The following is a 22313-nucleotide window of genomic DNA, read 5'->3' on the forward strand; positions in this document are numbered from 1 at the left end:
GACACATGTGAAAAGAAAATTTATTTAATAATTACAGGAAAATTAAAATTATCTTAAACATAAAAGGATTACAATTAATATTTTTGAAAGTATATAAATTCAAAAGTAATCTATTATATCACTAATTCAAATAGGAAAGTTATCTAGTAAATTATTTATTTCATTAGGAAAATATGTGCAATTAATAAGGAAACTATTTGCAATTTAATTGCAATTAATATCTTATTGATTATGAAGAGCATAGGAGGAACATAACAAGTGGAAAGAGGCCAGTAGCTGAAGTACAACAAGAGGAAAGTGAAAGTGAAGATGAGGTAAATTCTGGTGTTTTAACACCAAGCCAACTATATGAAGCTTTAATGACCATGAAGTTCCAAGGAACAAGATATCCACACAAAGAGACTATCGAGAAGCTTGGTATAGCTGAAGATGTGGAGCTTCTCTTTGAAAAATGTAGCTTAAGCAAGTTCATAGGCATGAACATGGAGGGTTATAAAGAATAAAGCTGTGAGTTCTTGGCCACCCTCCAAATGCAGTACTTTATAGATCAGATTGATCAAGAGAAGGGAACTGGTTACATCACTTTCACCATCAAGGGCAAAAACTATGAGCTGTCACTCTTTGAGCTAGAATCACTTTATGGGTTTGAAGTAGGAAATAATGTCAACATTGTCATACCAAAAGAAGATCTTCATTCTATATGGCAAACCATTGGTGAAGATAGGACACACTACTCTTCCAAAACCAAGAGCTCAAAGATTAGGAGTCCAGTCCTAAGGTACTTCCACAAAGCTTTAGCAAACACTATTTTTGCAAGGAAAGAGACTGGAAATTTGAATGAGGGAGAGCTCAAAGTGATAGACATGGCACTCTATGGGATCATCAACTCAACAAGAGATGGGACCACCATTTGTGGAAGTAGAGTACCAACAGACTTTGCTATGGTTCTCATTTATCAAATGACCTACTACAGAAGCTAGGTCAGCAAGTTGTACAAGAAGGGCTCAACTGGAGTTATATGCATTGGAGGTATCATCACTCTGATCCTTGTAGCTGCAAATGTACCACTTCAAGCTGAGAAGACCAAGCCAAGGTGGATTGATGTCCCATACCTCACCACTGCCCTAATCCTAGCCAAAGAGAAGTATCAAGAGATGGGCTCAACATTGATTTTTGGTCAGCAGTTGAGCTTCTGTTTAATGGGACAGATTCATTTGGAGATAACCAAGCTAAAGATGTGGATATGGCAAAAGGAGAGGAGCAGTTCTACTTTGAAGAATATGAGCCCCAACCAAGAGATAGTGGAGGTATGAGAGAGACAAGCAAGAGGGTGACACTTCTCCCAAAGAGAACCAAGTGGCATGGCAAGACCATTAATGCATTGAAGATTAAGGTGAAGAAGATGTCTAAGTCATCCCCAACGTATTCTGAGCATTTGAGGAGGAGTAGCTCCACTAGAGCCATGCCTAGGGCTGAAAACCTAATGGAACCATTAAGAGCTTCATCATATGAGCCTATGCAAAGGAGAAGAGTCTCAACTCGCCCATAACAGCAGTTTTCGAGGCACTTGACCAGTGCATTCGAACCACCACTCGACCGAGTGCCCCCAATGCACTCGGCCGAGCACCTGCCTACACCTCCTTATGGCTTCCAAGCTACCACTATGGCCAAGATTATACTCCCTACCAGCCTCAATACTTTGTGGATCCTGCCTTCATGCAACTTCACTACTATGGCCAGCCAGGACAGAAATTATCTCACCACCGCATGCTCGATCATCGCACTCGACTAGGACTCGAACGGGGGCAAGTCCGGGTGCATAGTTGATGTTTATATATTTTTCCCTGTTTTCCCTTAATATATTCACATCTTTTGCATCTTTTGCTATCCATTTTGACCATTATTGCATAGCTTTAGGACTGTTCTTTCATTAGAGTTTAGTTGCATTGCATTTGCATCTTTTCATGCATAAACAGGTGATTTTGGAGCTTAAGGAGCATGGAAGCAATGCTGAGGAGAAGTGAAGCAATCATGAGGAGAAAGCAAGAGAGTTAAGGCTGACGAACCAAGGTCCGGAGTCCCACTCGACCGCCCACTCGACCAGACACTCGACCGTGTGCAGAGAGGGACTCGACCGAGTGGAAAAAGCATAAGAGGAGCCAACTCGACCGGTCACTCGACCGAGCACCGGGTCGAGTTGGCCGAGCCGCCTAGCTATTTTGTCTTTTAGCATTTTTAGGGCTTCCACTACTTTTTCTATTTAAAGGCCTTGTACCAGCAGCCACAAAGGAGTCCAGCTTTTTAGAGAGTCAAAAACCTAGTTTTTACCCTTTTGGGAATTATTCCTTTTGCACTTTTATATTTTAGATCTTGTACCTCCTTGAAGGAGAAAAACAAAGAATTCTTGGATTTTGTTGGTTCCATAACTTTCAAGATATTAAGAATTCGTGTTTGATTCCTTCTTCAATATTGTAGATATTTGCTTTATCTATCTAATGTTGCAAGTTTCATCATTTTCTTGGTTTATTACTTTATTGTTCATCATGTGTTCTTGTGAGTAGTTGCTTAGGATCTTGAGGATGGGTTAGGCTGGGTTGTGTTTGAGGTTTGTTTGATTTGGTCAAGCTTGATTGTTGTAGATCTCTTCTAGGCTAGATGTTCTTAATGCTGGTCCTATAACTGAGAGGGTAGGATCTGATTTCAAGCATCTTAGCATCACACCAATGTTTAAGAAGCATAGATAAGGCTAGATCTAGAGTTTACCAATGTTTAAGAAGCATAGATAAGGCTTGAGATGTATTGCTTAATGTCTGCTTGTGTAGATTCTTTACTTTGTGAGAACAAGTCTAGAGATACATGAGTTTGATTGTTTCTTGCCATGAGAGTGGATTAAACATGTCTTAGAAATATATGTCTAGAGATTAGCTCAAGTTGTTTGAGATTTGTTGACCAAGTTAGATGACCTCAATCATAGTCCAGCCCATGAATCCCTCCTCAAGACCTTCCTTGTTTATTGATTTCCTAGTTTAAATCCTGTTGTTTGATCGTTGTTTGATTTGCTTTTGTATTGCTCTGTTTTTCTTGCATTGCTCTGTTTTCCGGATTTGTCCAGCTCGACCTTCACTCGATCTACACTCGATCGAGTGCTTGCTCGAGTTCATCCCCAGAACTTTCGTTTATGCTTTGTAGTTGTCCTGTCTTATCTCTTGTCTCATTCTAGTTGCATTTCTGTTGCATTTACTTAGTGTCCTGTTCATTACTTGCCTTGCATTAGTTCATTACCATAGTTTCTATTTCTGTTCTAGCTTCATAATTGTTATAATCATTCTGTTTCATTTACATTTAGCACCTAAGTCTAGTAGCTTTTACATTCTGCATTTTACATTTCATCATAGGATTGTTAGTGACAAACATCCTTAATATTTGGCTTGACTTAGACATATATGCACATCCTGATTGCTTGCAAACACTCAGATTGGATTGACACCTCTTATACTACAGCTGCATAAGGAGAATTGAAACACCTTGCTTTCACCATTGTTCAATAGTCGAGCTGCCTCTCTCTGCACCAGAAGCTCCAATGGATGCCCAAGACACTAGATACTCTTATGGCCTCATGAATGTTGTTGTAGATAGCTTCTTCCACTACCCATGAGGTACCAACATCACCAATCTGATTGTTTATACCATTACATTTCATGTTTTGTTTTTTTTCTTAAATTCACTATCAAAATTTTATTACACAAGAGACTGTGTATTTTAAGTTTGGGGGAGGGTTTAGGACAGCATTTGACATTGTTTTCTATTTTCTTATTTCAAATTTTTAGCATAAACATGTTAGTACTTGCATTTCATCTAAGGTATAGAAAAAAACTAAGAATTTGTTTTTTTTTTTTTTCACAATTTCACAAAAATCTTTAAAAAAACAGAGTGTTCATGTACTTTGCATTGCATATTAGGATCTTGTTAGCATGACTCATATAGGACTGTTTTATATTTTGCATTAGGGATCTATGATGAGTTTAGCCTTGTTAACTTATTTAAATATCACTAAACTAGGATCAATGCCCAAGTTAATAGTACTTTGATGCTAGTTGAGTGGCTAGAAACATAAGATTGAACCAAGTCTAGAATTCCTATATTGCATTCTGGTTTAAATTGAAGCATGTTGTAATTTGATGTCATTTCCTACTTATAAGAACCTAATATTGACTTTTAATTATCAGTTTGTGCATTGCTTTAAACTCATGGATATTTGGATCATCTTTCCCCTTTTTACCACTCTTGTTGATCCTAGTAGCTGGTTTCATCATTAAATAAGTTTTCCCTACCCATAACCAACCTTTCTTTCAAGTCATGTTTATTCTTGTGTGTGTGAGACCTATTTTGGGATTGAACTTGGTAGAAAGTGTTAGGTTTGAAATGACACGAATAAAGCCTTGTGTAGTTCTAGTTTGCATTTTTCAAACTAGATAGGACTAGGTAGTTTAATTTCTGGGTTTGGGACTTGGTTTGCTTGAAAAATAAAAGAAAAGAGGGAAAAGAGAAACAAAAGGTTAAATTCTTTAGGAGAGAAGTGTGTTTAAGTAAATTTAAGCTCTAAGTGAAAGAATGGAGTATTATAAAGAGTATAAATAAGGTTCTGGTCAAAGAAAAGAAAGAAAGAAAAGAAGAGTTTAGTGAAAAACTTATATGACTTGGGAAACAAGGAAGAAAGAGAACCTTAGCTTTTAAGAGAGACCATCTTTGTCTCTAAACCTTTATTATCAAGCTGAATGAGTTTAAACATTGCATAATCTGATTCATATTTTAGTTTAATGAATGTTAAAGGAAATGATTGATTTGAATGTGATAACAGGATTTTCACCCAGGGTATCAATTCCCTATGCAGTTGTAGTGCAAAGGGTTATCAATCCAAATGGTTGTATTGCTAACATATGAGATATGATCATAACAATGCAAGTCAAGCCAAGCAATAGTGTGGGGTTTATCTAACAACCTAAAGTAAGCAAAAGTAAATAAAAGAACAAGAACCACACGACCTAAGTACTCGATGCAAGCATTCGGGTACATGATCGGGTGGGATGATCGGATCAAGAAGACGAGTATGAACAGCTCGAAGGTATACACGAAGCTGGTGATCGAGTACCAGTTCGGGTAAGAGGTCGAGTTATGAATAAAAAGGTAAACAATCAAGATGCGAAAGCTCCTAAGGATGGGGTAATCGACTCCTAAGTGCTCCCGACCAATTTGGGATGTCCGACATGCCTCAAGCAAATATTTTCTAGACAATGAATCTCTTAAGTCTTGCTAAAACACTCTCGTGATAGAAACAATCAACCTTGGTCACTCCCCTACCCAACTCTCGTTGGAGAAACATGACCAAGCAGGCATTACGAACCGATTCATTATTGTCAATATACTCCTTACACATCTAATCTCTTAGGCTAAGTGAGTAAATCTCTAGCATTGATTGATTCCAGCATTTTAACAACATCTCTCGATGGCAAAACACCCTAGATCTAGTCTCAACCTCTCGGTCTGAAAATAACATTAAGAACATCAATATTGAAGGAAATTTATATAAAATAAACATTCAAACTAAGACATCCTAACCGATCAAGAACACTTATTTATCTATCCCATCCCTAGAAACTTTATTTCACTACTAAGATCTTAGATAGAAAGCATAAACACACAAGAAGATGAAGATTGCATTGTATTGAAAATAAGATAAAAGTAATGAAGTACAAAATCGAAACTAAAAGGAATAGCAAAAGAAACGAAATCGAATTCTAACAAAGAGGAAAAAGTGTTTGAGTTGCTCAAGATCTCCCTCAGAAGTTCTCGCTCTCTGGGTTGAGTGTCTGCGGCGTGCTAGGGCGAAAGGAAGAAGAGGGGGGTTTATATATGGAAACCCTTTTAACCTAGCCGCTGAGTCCTGCCTGAGGGTCTGCTCGAGGTGGTGCATGAGGGTCTAGTCGGGTGGCTGCTAGGGTAAGTCTTTGGGTTGTTCTTCATGCTCTTAGATCCTCTTTGATCGGGTTAAGGTTTGGACTGTTCTTCTTGCACAATTGCTCCTTCGGGTATATACTCGGGTTTGACCTTGTTTTTCCCATTTTAGGCTCTAAAGCACCTGTTTTCACCCAAAATGCACAAACACAACAATGCAACATCCTAAATGGCCTAAATGCAAATTCCTACAGAAAAGGACCTCAAAATGCTAAGGTTATGGTATATATAATGCAAAATATAGACAAAAAGGGGTGTATAAAACATGTAAATTAGAGAGTTATCATACCCCCAAACTTAAATCTTGCTAGTCCTCTAGCAAGCGAGTAGGAGGATGAGGTATAATATGGGGACTCATAACCTTTTGTGCTAACAATACAAGAAATATGGGTATTAATAGCAGAAAAGCATAGCGCAGTTTTCACAAATGTTATAGTTGATAAAATTTTAAAAATGAAACTATACTATAGCGTTATTGAAACACTAAGCCTAAAATTATGTATGCTAGAACTAAAAATCACTCTTTTGGCCAATATTTAGAAAACAATTGACTAAAAATCACTCTTTTCTTTTGACAATCAACTAAAAATCACTCTTTTCCCCCACTACACTTAGAAACTGTCTACCTTTAACCCTAAATCCTCTCCTTTTGATTAGTCACACACTCTCTCCAACTTCCACCCTAAATACTCTCATTTTGCTCTCCTTTTATCTCTTCTTTCATTGAGATTCTTCAATTTTTAGGGATTTCTTGTCTTTCAAATATTTTGTGTTTTAGCCATTCTGGGTATCTCCTCCTCTCCTTACTTTCCGAGAAACTTCTGGATACAATTCTTCCATGTTGTCACCGACTCTTTCTTGTCTAGCTCCGTCGCGATTTGGTAGTCAATCGAGTTCTTTTTATTCTCCGCAAGGATTATGAGAGTCTTTTGCTTTTCCCATGGTGATATTAGTTTTTTCATATATGAAACTTCAGATCTGTTGCTAAGAGGTTATGTCATATTCTTTCGTCGGAGTAAAATTTGTTTTCTTTTGTAACTTGACCAAATTTTGAATCTCTTATGGTAAAGGTAAAGTCTCTCCTCTGCTTTTTGTTTTTTTTTAAAGTCTCTTGTGTAAATAAAAGTCTGAAAAAGAAATCTGAGAATCACACAAAGAAAATGAAGCAAAATGCAATGGTATAAACAATGGGTTGGATGAAAGTGGTACCTCATCGGTTGGTTAAGAAGGAGGTTGTGGCAGCCTCCATGCTCGCCAAGGCGTACCTAGGATCGTCACCGGCTTCAGCAGTGTCGGGGTTTGCTCATCAGAGAGCTAGGTTATGTGCACGAACGACCTGCTCAGACCAGCATCCAAGGGGTTTATCGGGTAAGGCATCACGTAGTTCATCGGGTAGTACGACGGGTATGGTGGGAGAGGTCCGGAATGGTCACCCATGTAGCTGCTCGTAGGATGCATCAGGTATGGCATAGTGTACGACATCTGGTAAGTCTGAGGGAAAGGACCCGAGTGGTCACCCGAATATGTGCTTGATGGAGCCATCGGGTATGACGTCATGTACCCCATCGGGTGAGGCATCAGATAGGCATCCGAGTGGCTTCTTTGTGATCTATCGGGTCTGGTGACACCTCCCTCTGGTTGGGGCTTGTAGGATGACGCCCTATGAGGCTCTAGAGGTGCCAATCTTCGGATTCCTCCTAGTGGGCCGCTCCTCCCCATCCATGTGGGTGCATATGTGGAAGTGGGAGCTGAGGCACAACTTGCCTTGTCTTGCAACTCCCTTATCTGTCCTCCCATCACCTTTACCGTGCCGGTAAGGTCCTTCACCTTCCTCGCTAGGAACTTGTTCATCCTCTTCAACCACCCGATTCTCTTGTGAGGTTCTCTTGTGAGATCCTCAAAATCGTAGTCCTCTGAATCACCTCCCTGTACTTGCCCTGTTGGCTCTCTCTCTTCAGCTTTGGATTCCCCCTTAGGGTTGATAACTCTCTAAATTACATGTTTTAAGAATCCCTTTTTGTCCATGTTTTGCATTGTTTTTACCCTAATCTTAGCATTTTTAGGTAATTTCTATAGGAATCCACATTTAGGCCATTTAGGGTGTTGCATTCTTGCATTTGCATATTTAAGATGAAAACATGTACTTAAGAGCCAAAAATGGGGAGAAACAAGGTCAAATCCGAGCATGTACTCGAAGGAGCTATGGACAGGAAGAACAATCCGAACACCAACCCGATCGAAGAGGATCTAAGAATATAAAGAACAATCCGAGGACCTACCCGAAGAGCAACCCAAGCTAATCCTCATGCACCCCATCGAGCAGACCCTCGGGCAAGACTGGGAAGCTAGGGTTAATGGATTTCCATATATAAACCCCCCTCCTCTTCTTCCTCTCGCCCTAGCACGCCACAGACCCTCAGAAGTCAGGAACACTTAGGAGTCGATTACCCCATCCTTAAAAGCTTTCGTATTTAGATTGTTTACATTTTATTCATAACTCGATCCCTTACCCGAACAGCTACACAATTACCTGCTTCGAGTATACCTTCGAGATGTTCTTACTTGTCTTGCTCAATCGATCACCCCACCCGATCCTGTACTCGAATGCTTGCATCGAGTGCTTAGATCGTGTGGTTCTTGTTTATTTGCTTTCTTTTATTTATTCTAGGATTGTTAGATCAAACCAATTTATTGCTTGACTTGACTTGCTTGTTTCTGATCGCATCTTATCTGCAAGCATAACAACCATTTGGATTGATAACCCTTTGTACTACAACTACATAGGGAATTGATACCCTGGGTGAAAAACCTGTTATCAATTTGGCGTCGTTGCCATTTGGTTGAATCTAAATTTGCTACGATTAAGATTTCAACACTTGATAGATCAAGTTCTATCTTCCATTTTGGTTCGGTACTGACTTGTTTGCATTCGTGTTTGTTTGTTTTGCATTTCAGGTACAACCCGTGTACCCACCTGGATCGAGTTGACGCTCGTGTACTCACTCGGTCAACTCCTTGTGCATGCAAACACGATCCAAAGGTAGCAAACAATTGAGTCATTTCATCGACAACATCGACAGACTTCGAATGCTACGCCAACCACAAGTCCATCAACCGCAACCACCAACAATTTAGGAGGAGATGAATAATCAGATTGGTCCACCAGCTCCTCAAGAGAGGACCAACATAGGAGCAGAAGATGCTCCATCTACTCACACTCAAAGACATGGAATTGTGCCACCTGTTGTCCAGAACAACAACTTTGAGATCAAGAGTAGTCTCATCCAGATGATATAGAGCAACAAGTTTCATGGGTTGCCAATGGAGGACCCATTAGACCATTGATAGGCTCTATAGCCTAACCAAGATCAATGGAGTAAGTGAAGATGGATTCAAGCTCAAGCATTTCCCATTCTATTTGGGAGACAAAGCACACATCTAGGAGAAATCACTGCCCAAGGAGTCCATCACCACCTGGGAAGTATGCAAGGAGGCATTTCTAGTCAAATTTTTCTCCAACTCTAGAACTGCAAGGCTGCGAAATGATATCTCCAGCTTTGTTCAGAAGAGCAATGAGACGTTCAGTGAAGCTTGGGAACGTTTCAAAGGGTACACTACCAGATGCCCTCATCATGGATTTAGCAATGCTTCATTGCTAAGTACACTATACCGAGGTGTGGTCCCAAAGATACGGATGTTTCTGGACACCGCAAGCAATGGTAACTTCCTCAACAAGGATGTCGACGGAGGTTGGGATCTAGTGGAGAACTTAGCTCAATATGATGGCCATTACAATGAAGAATATGATCGCACTGTGCGATCTAGTAGCGAGGATGATGCCAAGTACAAGGGAGACATGAGAGTCCTCAATGAAAAGCTGGATAAACTCCTGAACCAACAACAGCAGGTCCAAGCCATCTCAGAGGAAGAGCAATTTCTGCAACAAGATGGGGAGAGTACTTGGTTGGCGGACATGAACTTCATCAACAACCACAGAGGTCATAAAGTAGGGCACAGTGCCTACATCCACAATAATCAGTATCTCAACCCAACCAGTTCACACACTTCCTCATACCTCGATTTGATCTCAATGATGCACCAAGTCCTGTCAACTCAGAAAACCGAGGCGGTGCAAATCAATACACGATTTGATGACCTTGCAAGACGGTTATCGACCAATTATCAGCAACTCCACAACAGATTTGATGCTTTAAGTTCTCGAATTCAGCTGCTCACAGATAAATCGGCTTCAACTTCAACGAGTCAAGATTCTGCACTCGCAATAGCACTACGAAGTGGACACAACCTACCACCTCGGGAGGCACCACCTACCATTCCTGTGGACAGAAATGACTTAGATGGGAGGATCTCTGTGAGCTGCCAACTCCTACTCACCCACCAAACCATCCCATAAAGCAACCCGACCCTTTACCCGATCACCCCACCCGGACTGATGATCGGTTGACATTCCTATAATCCCACCACCTACAAACAAACCAGGAGGAGAAAAACAGAAAGAGAGACGATTCATCCCTCCACCTTACAAGCCACACTTGCCATTTTCTGGACGGTTTCGCAAGAAAATTCTTGAGAAGTACAAGGCATTGTTTGAAAAACAGATGCAGGAACTCGAGCTCCGCATGCCTCTAATGGACGCTTTCACCCTGATACCTCCCTACCAGAAATTCCTGGAGGATGTGGTGATGGAACAAATCAAGCAGGTCCAAGGAATGGTCATACTCAATCACGAGTGCAGTGCTATAATCCAAAGGACTGCTGCGCCTAAGAAACTGAGCGATCCGGGGTCATTCAGATTACCTTGCTCGATTGGCCCTTTGAAGTTCGGAAGATGTCTCTGCTATTTGGGGGCATCAGTCAGCTTAATGCCTCTAACTGTAGCCAAACGCCTTGGGTTTGAGAAATTCAAACCCACCGACATACAACTAGTTCTAGCAGACCGAACTACAAGGTTGCCAAGTGGAGTATTGGAAGACCTGCCGATCAAGGTAGGATCAGTAGATGTACCAACCGACTTCGTGGTATTGGAAATGGATGTAGAACCAAGGGATCCGCTTATATTAAGACGACCATTTTTAGCCACTGCATGAGCAATGATAGATGTGAGGAACGAGAAGATCGATCTGAAGTTTGGGGTAGACCTCACTATGCAGTTTGATATTCGGGAAACTATGAAAAAGCCCACAATCGCGGGACAAACTTTCTCGATAGAGGAACTAGAAAAACTGCGTGATGAGACGTTTTAGGAAGTAACAATCGGGGATTGTTTACAAACATCGCTAACAAAAGATAGCGAGGAGGGATTCATACACCAAGAAACGAAGCTGTATAAGGAATTGCTCGATACCTATCGGGAAGTCATCAAACCGGAGTTAAGTAAAGATTCGGGGGAGGCTGAAGAGAAGAAGATGATGATCGCCAACCAAAGCTTGAGCAACTCGATGATTACCTCCTGCCTTATGTCGTGCAGCTGCTCAACACCAGACCACCCGGTCACCAACCCGATCACTACCACGACCAACACACCGAGCAAGGTGATCGAGCACCACTCCGAATGACACCTACAAGCCACTGATGACTCGTCCAAGTCAAAGGCGCCGAAAGTAGAACTCAAACCTCTCCCATCTGGGCTAAGGTACGCTTTCATGGGACCTAACTCAACTTATCCGGTTATCGTTAATTCTAGCTTGCCTGAAAAAGAGCTCAAATTGCTCTGCACTCAGTTAAGAAATTATAGAGGGGCAATAGGCTACACTCTAGACGACATCAAGGGTATATCCCTTGATCTCTGCAACCACCGGATAAACCTAGAGGATGAATCATACTCCAGTGTAGAACCTCAGCGTCGGCTAAACCCGAACCTGAAGGAAGTTGTGAAAAAGGAAATTCTGAAGTTGCTCGATGCTGGAGTTATATACCCCATCTCTAACAGTACTTGGGTGTCCTCGGTGCACTGCGTTCCAAAGAAAGGAGGAATCACCGTCGTCAAAAACGAGAAAGATGAGCTAATTCCCACGAGGACAATAACAGGTCATCGAATGTGTATTGACTGTAGGAAGCTTAATGCAGCTTCTAGGAAAGACCACTTTCCTCTGCCCTTCATAGACCAGATGCTGGAAACGCTCGCTAACCACCCCTACTAATATTTCCTTGACGGGTATAGTGGATTTTTCAAAATCCTTATACACAATGCCGACCAGGAGAAGATGACGTTCACCTGCCCTTATGGTACATTTACCTATAAAAGGATGCCCTTTGGTTTGTGCAACGCTCCCCCAACATTCCAAAGATGCATGACATCCATCTTCTCGGATTTAATAGAGGAGATGGTGGAGGTCTTCATGGATGACTTTTTAGTATATGGAGCCTCTTTCTCATCATGTCTCTCAAACCCCTGTAAGGTGCTCAAAAGGTGCGAAGAAACCAATCTAGTGCTGAATTGGGAAAAGTGCCACTTTATGGTTCAAGAAGGGATAGTCCTAGGCCACAAGATCTCAGAAAAAGGGATAGAGGTTAACAAGTCTAAGATAGAAGTGATGGCTCAACTGCAACCTCCTAAATCGGTGAAAGACGTCAAAAGTTTCCTAGGTGACACAAGATTCTACAGGCGATTTATCAAAGACTTCTCTAAGATCGCCCGACCGTTAACACGACTCCTCTGCAAAGAAGCAGAATTAATCATCGACAAGGATTGTTTAGATGCCTTCAACAAGATAAAGGAAGTTCTTGTGAGTGCACCAATAGTTCAAGTTTCTAATTTAGGATCATACTTTTGAGATCATGTGTGACGCGTCTGATTACGCAGTGGGGGCAATACTTGGCCAAATGATAGATAAAAAGCTCCATGTGATCTAATATGCCAGCAGAACCATGGACGATGCCCAAACAAGGTATGCAACAACTAAAAAGGAACTCCTTGCTGTAGTTTTTGCGTTTGAGAAATTCCGGAGTTACTTGGTTGGATCGAAAGTGGTTGTTTACACAGATCATGCCGCCTTAAGGTACATTTACTCAAAAACGACACCAAACCTAGGCTCCTCAGATGGATACTTCTTCTGCAAGAATTCGACATAGAGATTCTGGATAAGAAAGGAATCGAGAACGGGGTGGCAGACCATTTGTCTAGAATGAGAATTGAGGATCCACTTCCAATAAATGACTCGATGCCCGAAGAGAGACTAATGCACATCGACTTCTTGGAAGAAATGAGCCACACGATCGGGCACACGATAGCTCACTCAATCACCGAGTCAACAGGGTTGATCGAATTCATAAGTTACCTTCGTACTCTGACTTTGTGAACTACATGGTTTGCAGAAATATTCCTAAGAACTACGATGCTCACAAAAAGAAGAAATTATTCAGGGACATCAACAACTATTACTGGGATGAGCCTTACTTGTACAAAAAGGGACGGATGGCCTGTTTAGACGATGTATAGCAGAGGAAGAAGTCCGAGGGGTACTAGAGCATTGTCATGGGTCTGACTATGGAGGTCATTTAGCTACTTTCAAAACAGTCCAAAAGATACTTCAAGCTGGTCTCTGCTGGCTGATAACTCTCTAATTTACATATTTTTAGTATTCTTTTTTGTCCATATTTTGCATTGTTTATACCCTTACCTTAGCATTTTTAGGTCATTAACTGTAGGAATTCACTTTTAGGCCATTTAGGGTCTTGCATTCTTGCATTTGCATACTTTGGATGAAAACATGTGCTTTAGAGCCTAAAATGGGGAGAAACAAGGAAAAATCCGAGCATGTATCCAATGGAGGCATCGAGCTGGAAGAACAGTCTGAACCCCAACACGATCGAGGAAGATCCAAGATCAGGAAGAACAACCCGAAGATCTACCTGAGGAGTAACTCGACCTTATCCTCGTGTACCCCATCGAGTAGACCCTCGGGCAGGACATGGAAGCTAGGTCAAAGGGGTTTCCATATATAACCCCCCTCTTCTTCCTCGTAAACGAGCACGCCGCATACCCTCAAACCAGAGAGCAAGAGCTTCTGAGAGAGATCTAGAGTGACTCAAACTCTTTTCCACTTTTGTTAGGATTTATTTTACTTCCTTTTGTCATCATTTTTAGATTTCTTCTTTATACTCTTCTACTCTACTCTATCTTTGATATAATGCATTTTTCTTTCACTTATGCTTTTGTGTTTTTGGCAATGAGATGAGTAGTGTAGTAAAGTTTCTAGGGATGGGATAGACAATTTTGTGTTCTTGACCGATTATGATGTCTTAGCTTGATATTTGTGTTTTATAAATTACATTCTAGATTGGTGTTCTTAATGCTGTCAACAGACCGAGAGGTTGAGATTAGATCTAGGGCGTTTTACCACCGAGAGGTGTAGATGAAATGCTTTAATCAATCAATGCTAGAGATTTAGTCACGTAGCCTAAGAGATTAGATGAGTAAGGGGTTTATTGACAATAATGAATCGGTTTGTATTGCCTGCTTGGTCATGTTTCTCCAACGAGAGTTGGGTAGGGAAGTGATTAAGGTTGATTGTTTCTATCACGAGAGTGTTTTAACAAGATTTTAGAGATTCATTGTCTAGGGAATATTTACTTGAGGCATGTAGGATATCCATATTTGTAAGGAACATTTAGGTGTCGAGTACCCCATCCTTAGGAGCTTTCGTATTTAGATTGTTTACGTTTTTATTCATCACTCGATCCCTTACCCGAACAGGTACACGATCATATCTGTGCGATCTTGGATAAGAGAATCCTTGAGAATAGAAATACTTATCTTATGATAGTTTGGTAGGAGCACAAGTGTTACATCAGTTGGTTCATCTTTGAGCATTGAGAAAGCTTTGACTACTTTTCCATGCTCTGTAAAATCTCCTACATCAAAAGGAAACAGTTTAGACACATAGGAAAAGATCAAACAGATATTCATGTAGTTGTTATCAAAATTGAGTTTTAGAATCGAGCATCCTTGAGCGATCGAAGTTGTTTTCCTGAGATACTTCCAGCTTCTAACTCCAAAATGATAAATCATCTGTTGGCATATATATGGTGGTTTCTCCTTGATTTGAACAGAACATGTTTCTTCTCCAAAGTAATTATGCTTCTCCATGTAACCTGTTCCTTTTGTAGCACTCATGGGATAGAACAAATGCATTATACTTGAAATAGAGAAATCAAAAACATGATCTTTCACAGTTGGTTTGCAAAGCTCATTGTACAATTTAAAATCACACAACTCCTTTTCAAGCAAATGTCTCATGTCAGAAAAAGGTTTAACCATTACATGCTCAATTTTACTTTTAAATAATTCCATTACAATGTTACACAAAGAAACTCTCAAAGAAAAGTTATATTCATGAAAATTTTCAAACAACAAACCTTTTGGCTTAGAGAACTCTTTAAAAGCAAATGTTTCAAAAGTTGGAATCATTTTGTTCAAAACAAACTTTGAAACACAAAATTCTTTCACATTTTCAAAACCAAAACGTTTTTCATCTTGAGCAGTGCTTTCTTGGGTACTCACAACGATATGGTATAGGGAATGGGTTTGGCACAATGTTGATCTGCTCCAAATCACTAATTAATGACAAACTCATTTGTGTTGTTTCTAGTGATTCTTCTTCCTGAACCTGTAAAAAGGAAATAATTCTACTCGGTTGCTCCGGTTCCAAATGGGTTAGTTTTTCAAGCACAAAATCAGATTGGATTAAAGAAATATTATACTTAGCTTGAGATAGAGTCATAGGTCTAGTTGGTATAGCGAGATCATCCTCAGCAATGAACTGTCTCTCCTTGCCTTCTTCTCCAAGCTGTTTCTCCTCGGGTCCGTCTCTGAGTTGTTCCTCCCTAGGTCACTGACCCTCTCTTTCAAACTCCTTATTCTCCTTTTCTTGCTCTGCTTGCTTCCATTTTCCTCCATTAGAATCTGTACGTATCTCAACACGTTTGGGAAAAGACAAGTGCATCATACAAGAATTGGAATTTTCTAAACCTTGATCAATTACTTCCTTGGTGATGTTCATATATTTTACCTTGTTTTCTCTTAGTTTATTCACAACTTTTGCATCTTTTGCTATCCATTTAGGCCATTATTGTGTAGCTTTAGGACTAATCATGCATTAGAGTATAGTTGCATTGCATTTGCATCTTTTCATGCATAAACAGGTGATTTTGGATCTTAAGGAGCATGGAAGCAATGCTGAGGAGAAGTGAAGCAATCCTGAGGAGAAAACAAGAGAGTTAAGGCTGTAGAATCAAGGTCCGGAGTCCAACTCGACCGCACCACTCGACCACCACTCGACCGTGTGCTGAGGAGGACTCGACCGAGTGGAGAATGCACGAGAGAAGCCAATTCGACCAGCCACTCGACCGAGCACTGGTCGAGTTGACCGAGCCGTTGACTACTTTGACTTTTTGTATTTTTAGGGCTTCCATCTCACCTCCTATATAAGGCCCTTGTACCTGCAGCCACCAAAGAGTCCAGCTTTTTAGAGAGTCTAAAACCTAGTTTTTACCTTTTTTAGATTTTATTCCTTTTGCACTTTCTTTTATTTTTAGATTTTGTACTTGTTTGAGAGAGAAAGACTAGATTCTTATATTTTGTTTGTTTCATAACTTTCAAAGTATTAAGATTTCGAGTTTTATTCCTTCATCAATATTGTAGATCTCTGTTTCATCTTTCTAATGATGCAAGTTTCATTATTTTCTGGGTTTTTGACATATTTCACCATGTGTTCTTGTGAGTAGTTTGATTAGGACCTTGAGGATGGGTTAGGCTGGGTTGATCTTGTGGTTTGTTTGATTTGGTCAAGCTTGATTGTTGTAGATCTCTTCTAGGCTAGATGATCTTAATGCTGATCCTATATCTGAGAAGGTAGGGTTTGATTTCAAGCATCTTAGCATCACACCAATCTCTAAGGAGCATAGATAAGGCTAGATCTAGAGCTTACCATTAGGCTTGCTAAGAGATTAAAAGTCTTGTTTGGTTTGAGATGTATTGCTTAATGCATGCTTGTGTAGATTCTTTACTTTGTGAGAACAAGTCTAGAAATGCATAGGTTTGATTGTTTCTTGCCATGAGAGTGGATTAAACATGTATTAGAATAGTATGTCTAGAGATCAGCTCAATGTTTGCTTGAGATTTGTTGACCAAGTTAGATAACCACAATGATTAGCTCAGCCGATGAATCCCTCCTCAAGGCCTTCTTTGTTTATTGAAATCTTAGTCTAAATATCATTGCTTGCTTGTTGTTTGATTAGTTTCTGCATTGCTCTGTTTTTCTTGTGTTGCTCTGTTTTCACGTTTAAGTCTAGCTCGACCACGTACTCGACCTACACTCGGTCGAGTGCTGCTCGAGTTCATCCCCAGAACTTGTGTTTTTAATTTGTGATTGTCTTGTTTCATTCCTGTTTCATTTCCATTGCATTCACGTAGTTTCATGTTCATTACTTGTTTTGCATTAGTTCATTAGCATAGTGTCAATCTCTGTTCTAGTTTCATTATAGCTTTAATTTGTCTGTTCTGTTTGCATTTAGTATCTTGTTCTAGTTGTTTTTACTTTCTGCATTTCATATCTCATTTTAGGATTGTTAGTGACAAACAATCTTTACAATTGGCTTGACTTAGACTCATATGCACATCTTAATTGTTCACAATCACTCAGATAGGATTGACACCTCTTATATTGCAACTACATAAGGGGAATTGAAACACCCTGACTTCTATTCATTCCATACATCATCATTCCATACATCTTTCTTTCACCACACCACAAAGAAAGTCAGTTTCAATTTGGCGCCGTTGCCCATTTGAGTGTGTTTTGTGACATTTAGGATCATTATTAGTCTAAGATTAAGTTCGTTTAAACACTTGTGAAGTTACTGAACTCGAATCTTCCTTTGCTTGGCTGTTTTTTGTTTCAGGTACCACTCGACCACCTACTCGACCACCACTCGACCGAGCTGTGATCGAGCACTTGATCGAGCCAGAAGCCGGATCCAAATAGCCATTACTTCCCAGTCGACTCGACCACCCACTCGAGCCTGTGCTCGACCGTGTACCTGTTTGAGTCTGTAGTAGAGTTTGTTGATGCACACAAGGTCAAAAGGCAAAGACAGTCTTCAACAGCCTATTGACAACATCCACATGCTACAAAAGGGTTTGAGACATAAGCAAGAAAGAGTAGTTCAACAACAACAAGGTCAAGACATCATGGAGCAACAAGCTATCCATGAGCAGAGACCAAGGCACATTGGTGCAGGAGATGCACCCAATACCCACAACCAAAGGGCTGGAATTGTGCCACCTTCAGTAGCAAACAATAACTTTGAGATCAAGAGTGGATTGATCTCAATGATCCAAGCCAACAAGTTTCATGGGTTGCCAATGGAGGATCCACTGGATCACCTTGATGAGTTTGACAGAATATGTGGACTCACTAAGATCAATGGAGTGAGTGAAGATGGATTCAAATTAAGGCTCTTCCCATTTTCTCTTGGAGACAAAGCTCACCTTTGGGAGAAGACTCTTCCTACTGGAGCTATCACCACATGGGATGCATGCAAGAAAGCTTTTCTGGCCAAGTTCTTCTCCAATGCAAGGACTGCTAGGTTGAGGAATGAAATTTCTGGGTTTGCTCAGAGGAATAATGAGAGCTTTTGTGAAGCTTGGGAGAGGTTTAAAGGATTCCAGACTCAGTGTCCTCACCATGGCTTCAGCAATGAGTCACTTCTAAGCACCTTGTATAGAGGAGTGCTTCCCAAGATAAGAATGCTTCTTGATACAGCCTCTAATGGCAACTTCCTCAACAAGAATGTGGAAGAAGGATGGGAATTGGTTGAGAATCTTGCTCAGTCTGATGGCAATTATAATGAGGATTATGATAGGACAATAAGGAGCTCCTCCACTGATCAAGAGGACAAGTATAAGAAGGATTTGAAGATGGTCAATGAGAAACTTGACAAGATACTCCTCAGCCAGTCCAAGTCTATTCACTTCATTGGTGAAGAAGAAGCTCCAGTTCAAGAGGGGGAGCCTGAATTTGCTGAGTTGTGCTACATGCAAAACCAGGGAGGATTCAAAGGCTACAACCAAGGAGGTTTCAAAAACAACAATCTCTCTTATAGGAGCACCAATGTGGCCAATCCTCAAGACCAAGTCTATCCACCTCCTCAACCTCAACAACAACAACAAAACTACATCCCCAAGCAACAACACCAAGTGTTCAAGCCCCAATTGTGTCCCCCACCAGGGTTTCAGACTAACCAAGGCCAGGAACACGACTTAAGAGCAATGATGCAACAGTTGTTGATTGGGCAAACACAAGGCAAGATTGAGGAAGCCAAGCAGTTTGCTGAGTTGAATCAAAGGCTCACATCACAGTACAATGATCTGAACATGAAGTTTGAAGGTCTCAACTCCAGAATGAAGTATATGGAGAGCAACATTGCCTCTACTTCAGCTCCTAAACCCAACCAACTCCATGGAAAAGCTGTTCAAAATCCAAGGGAGTTCACTGCAAAAGCCATTCATATCTCTGATGAGGAAGTCACTGAGGACAGTGAAGTCCAAGTTTGGGGGAATTCATTAGTTACTGAAGCCCCAAGTGACGTTTGTGCAAAGCAACTGGAGTCCGTTATTGCACTCGACCAGGTACTCGAACAGCCACTCGACCGAGTGCATGCTCGAGTGGTCGATCGAGTTGCAGACTCAGAAGCTGTCAAGCCTGCTAAGTACATTCCTCCTGCTTACAAGCCACCCCTTCCATTCCTAGGACGTTTCAAAGCACAAAAGATTAAGGAGCTTAGGGAAATCATTGAGAGAAAGGAGATGATGGCTAAGCAACAAGAGGAAGAGAAGGCTTTGAAGGAAGTGGTTGTGATTGAGAAAGCTGTAGTTGAGGAAGTGTTGGCCATACAAGAGATCACCATTTCTTACCAAGAAGAAGAGAGAGGACCTGCCTTGGAACAGTATGATCCATATCCTCTCTACAAAGATTTTTTGCTTGATTTGTCAAAGAAGAAGGCTGAAGCTCAAGATGAGAAGGATCTTGAGGACCTTGGAGGAGTTATCATTCCAATCAAGATTAAGGATCCAGGTCCATTCTATCTGCCTTGCACACTTAGCTATCTTCACTACAACCAATGCCTTTGTGATTTGGGAGCTTCAACAAGTGTGAAGCCATACTCCATAGCACAAAAGCTTGGGAGAACTGATTTCAAATCCACCAACCTTCATATATGTCTAGCTGATGGGTCAAACAAGGAGATAGTTGGAAGGTTGGAGAATGTTCCAGTCAAGATAGGGAAGGCAAGGGTTCACACTGATTTTGTGGTGTTGGAGATGGACAAGGAACCTGAAGATCCAATCATTCTTGGAAGGCCATTCCTAGCCACTGTTGGAGCAGTTATTGATGTCAAAGAGGGTCTTGTGACCTTGAACATTGCTGAAGATATAGCCATGAAGTTTAACATCTATAACCCAACCAACCTTCCTACCATTGATGATCAACCTTTTACTATCAAGGACAAAGGAGGTCAAGAAGGTTCAAGTGGTGAAGCAACTCCAAAGGCTAAGCTCTCCTTTCAAGATGATTCTGTGGAAAAGCTTAAGAGGTCAGTTCAAGAGTTGACTAGTATGGTTGAGGATCTTCAAGTTAAGCTGAACAAGAGGTCCTTAAAGAAAGCAAGACCAAGGCTCAAAATCAAGAAGAAACATGGTTTGTGTGTTAAGGGTGAGGTGATCAAGGATCAACTTCACAGTGATCAAGAGGTTCCAGGGAGGATTTCATCACCTCCTTGGTATCTAAACAAGGTTTAAAAAGGACACCAAAGTCAAGCTTAGTGACTTTAAACAAGCTCACTAGGGAGGAAGTCCCTAAGGTATCCTTTGTAAATATGGTTTATTTTCCTTGTAGTTTTGATGTGTTTTCTTTTATGTTTGTGTTGGACAGGCCTTTAGGTGAAAATGTAGTTGGGTAAGGAGAGATTTAGACTTGGAGAAGGAGACTCGCAAGCCCACTCGACCTACCCACGAGAGGTACTCGACCGAGCTAGGAAGGAATTGAGGCCCATTTGATCTTCAAATCGCTAGAACGATCGAGTGGAGGGAAGAACAAGAAGAAAAATTTTGAAATTTCAAAATTTAGTCAAGGTGCTCGACCGTGTACAGTCGAGTGTGGGGTCGAGTGGCAGCAAAAAGCAGGTCAAAGATTCCCATTTCAAATTTGAATGGTATGGACGCTCCACCCTTGTCTCTTTGTCCCCTTAGCTTTTTTATATAGACCTTGCACGAAATTATACCTCTCACATTCTCTCATTTGCTCAAAACCATTGAATTCAAGTTTTAAAGTCTCTCTCATAGCTTATCTTTTGCTCAAGCTTAGTTCTTTCAAGTTTTTGGTTCACTAACCTATTAACTTTGAGCTTTGAGTCTATTCCCTTCAGTTCTATTTGAAAAATGTCTTCAAGAATCACTAGGAAGTCTCAACAAACCGCTGCAACCTCCATGGAACGTCATGATGCTAGACTTGAATCAAGAGGAGAAGCTGGAAGGGCCACTCGACGCCCCACTCGATCATGCACTCGACCGAGTGGTGGTTCGAGCAGCCGGTCGAGCCAGATGCCGCGTCCAAGGAGAGAGAGAGTTGAGGAAGATCCTGAGAGGACTGAAAGTGAGGAGGAAAGGGAGTCAACTCTCAATGAGTTCATGAGGAGACACAAGGCCAAAGGGAAGAGGCCAGCAGTTGAGGTTGAACAAGAGGAGAGTGAGAATGAGAGTGAGGAAGAAAGTGAAAAAGAAGAGATAGAGGATGATGGAGAAGCTGAGTCTTGTGGGTTGTCAAAGAGGCAACTTTATGATGCTTTCATGAGAATGGAGTTCTTAGGGACTAGATATCTACACAAGGAAACCATGGAGAAGCTAGCCATTGGTGAAGATGTGGAGTATCTCTTTGAGAAGAGCAACCTAACTAAGTTTATGGGGCTTTGCATGGAGGGCTACAAAGAAGAGAGTTGTGAGTTTCTAGCCACAGTCAAGCTGTATACATATGCAAGGAAGGATGCTGAGTTTGGAGCTGGTCACATTGCTTTCACAATCAAGGGGAAAAGGTATGAACTTTCAATGAAGAAGATAGCCAATGTGTTTGGTTTTGAGGTTGGGAGCAGTAGGAGTTTGATGATTCCAAGAGAAGAGCTCTATGCTGTGTGGGAAACCATTGGGGACAACAAATATTACTCATCCTCCAATTCCAAGAGTTCAAGGATAAGGAGCCCAGTCCTAAGGTACTTCCATAAAGCTCTTG

At 41.0% G+C, this 22313-nt stretch overlaps 2 non-coding genes across 2 annotated transcripts; both read right to left on the minus strand.

Annotated features, from left to right (window-relative positions):
- Nucleotides 1–9544: 9544 nt before the first annotated feature.
- On the minus strand, nucleotides 9545–9651 carry LOC147929643 (small nucleolar RNA R71). The gene has a single exon (XR_015579034.1). It is a non-coding gene; the product is annotated as a small nucleolar RNA R71 (small nucleolar RNA).
- Nucleotides 9652–18619: 8968 nt separating this feature from the next.
- On the minus strand, nucleotides 18620–18726 carry LOC147929644 (small nucleolar RNA R71). Its single transcript, XR_015579005.1, has one exon. It is a non-coding gene; the product is annotated as a small nucleolar RNA R71 (small nucleolar RNA).
- Nucleotides 18727–22313: the final 3587 nt, after the last annotated feature.

Source organism: Camelina sativa, chromosome 13 (assembly GCF_030686135.1).
Source record: "Camelina sativa cultivar CO46 ecotype springtype chromosome 13, ASM3068613v1".
Classification (NCBI taxonomy): Eukaryota; Viridiplantae; Streptophyta; class Magnoliopsida; order Brassicales; family Brassicaceae; genus Camelina; species Camelina sativa.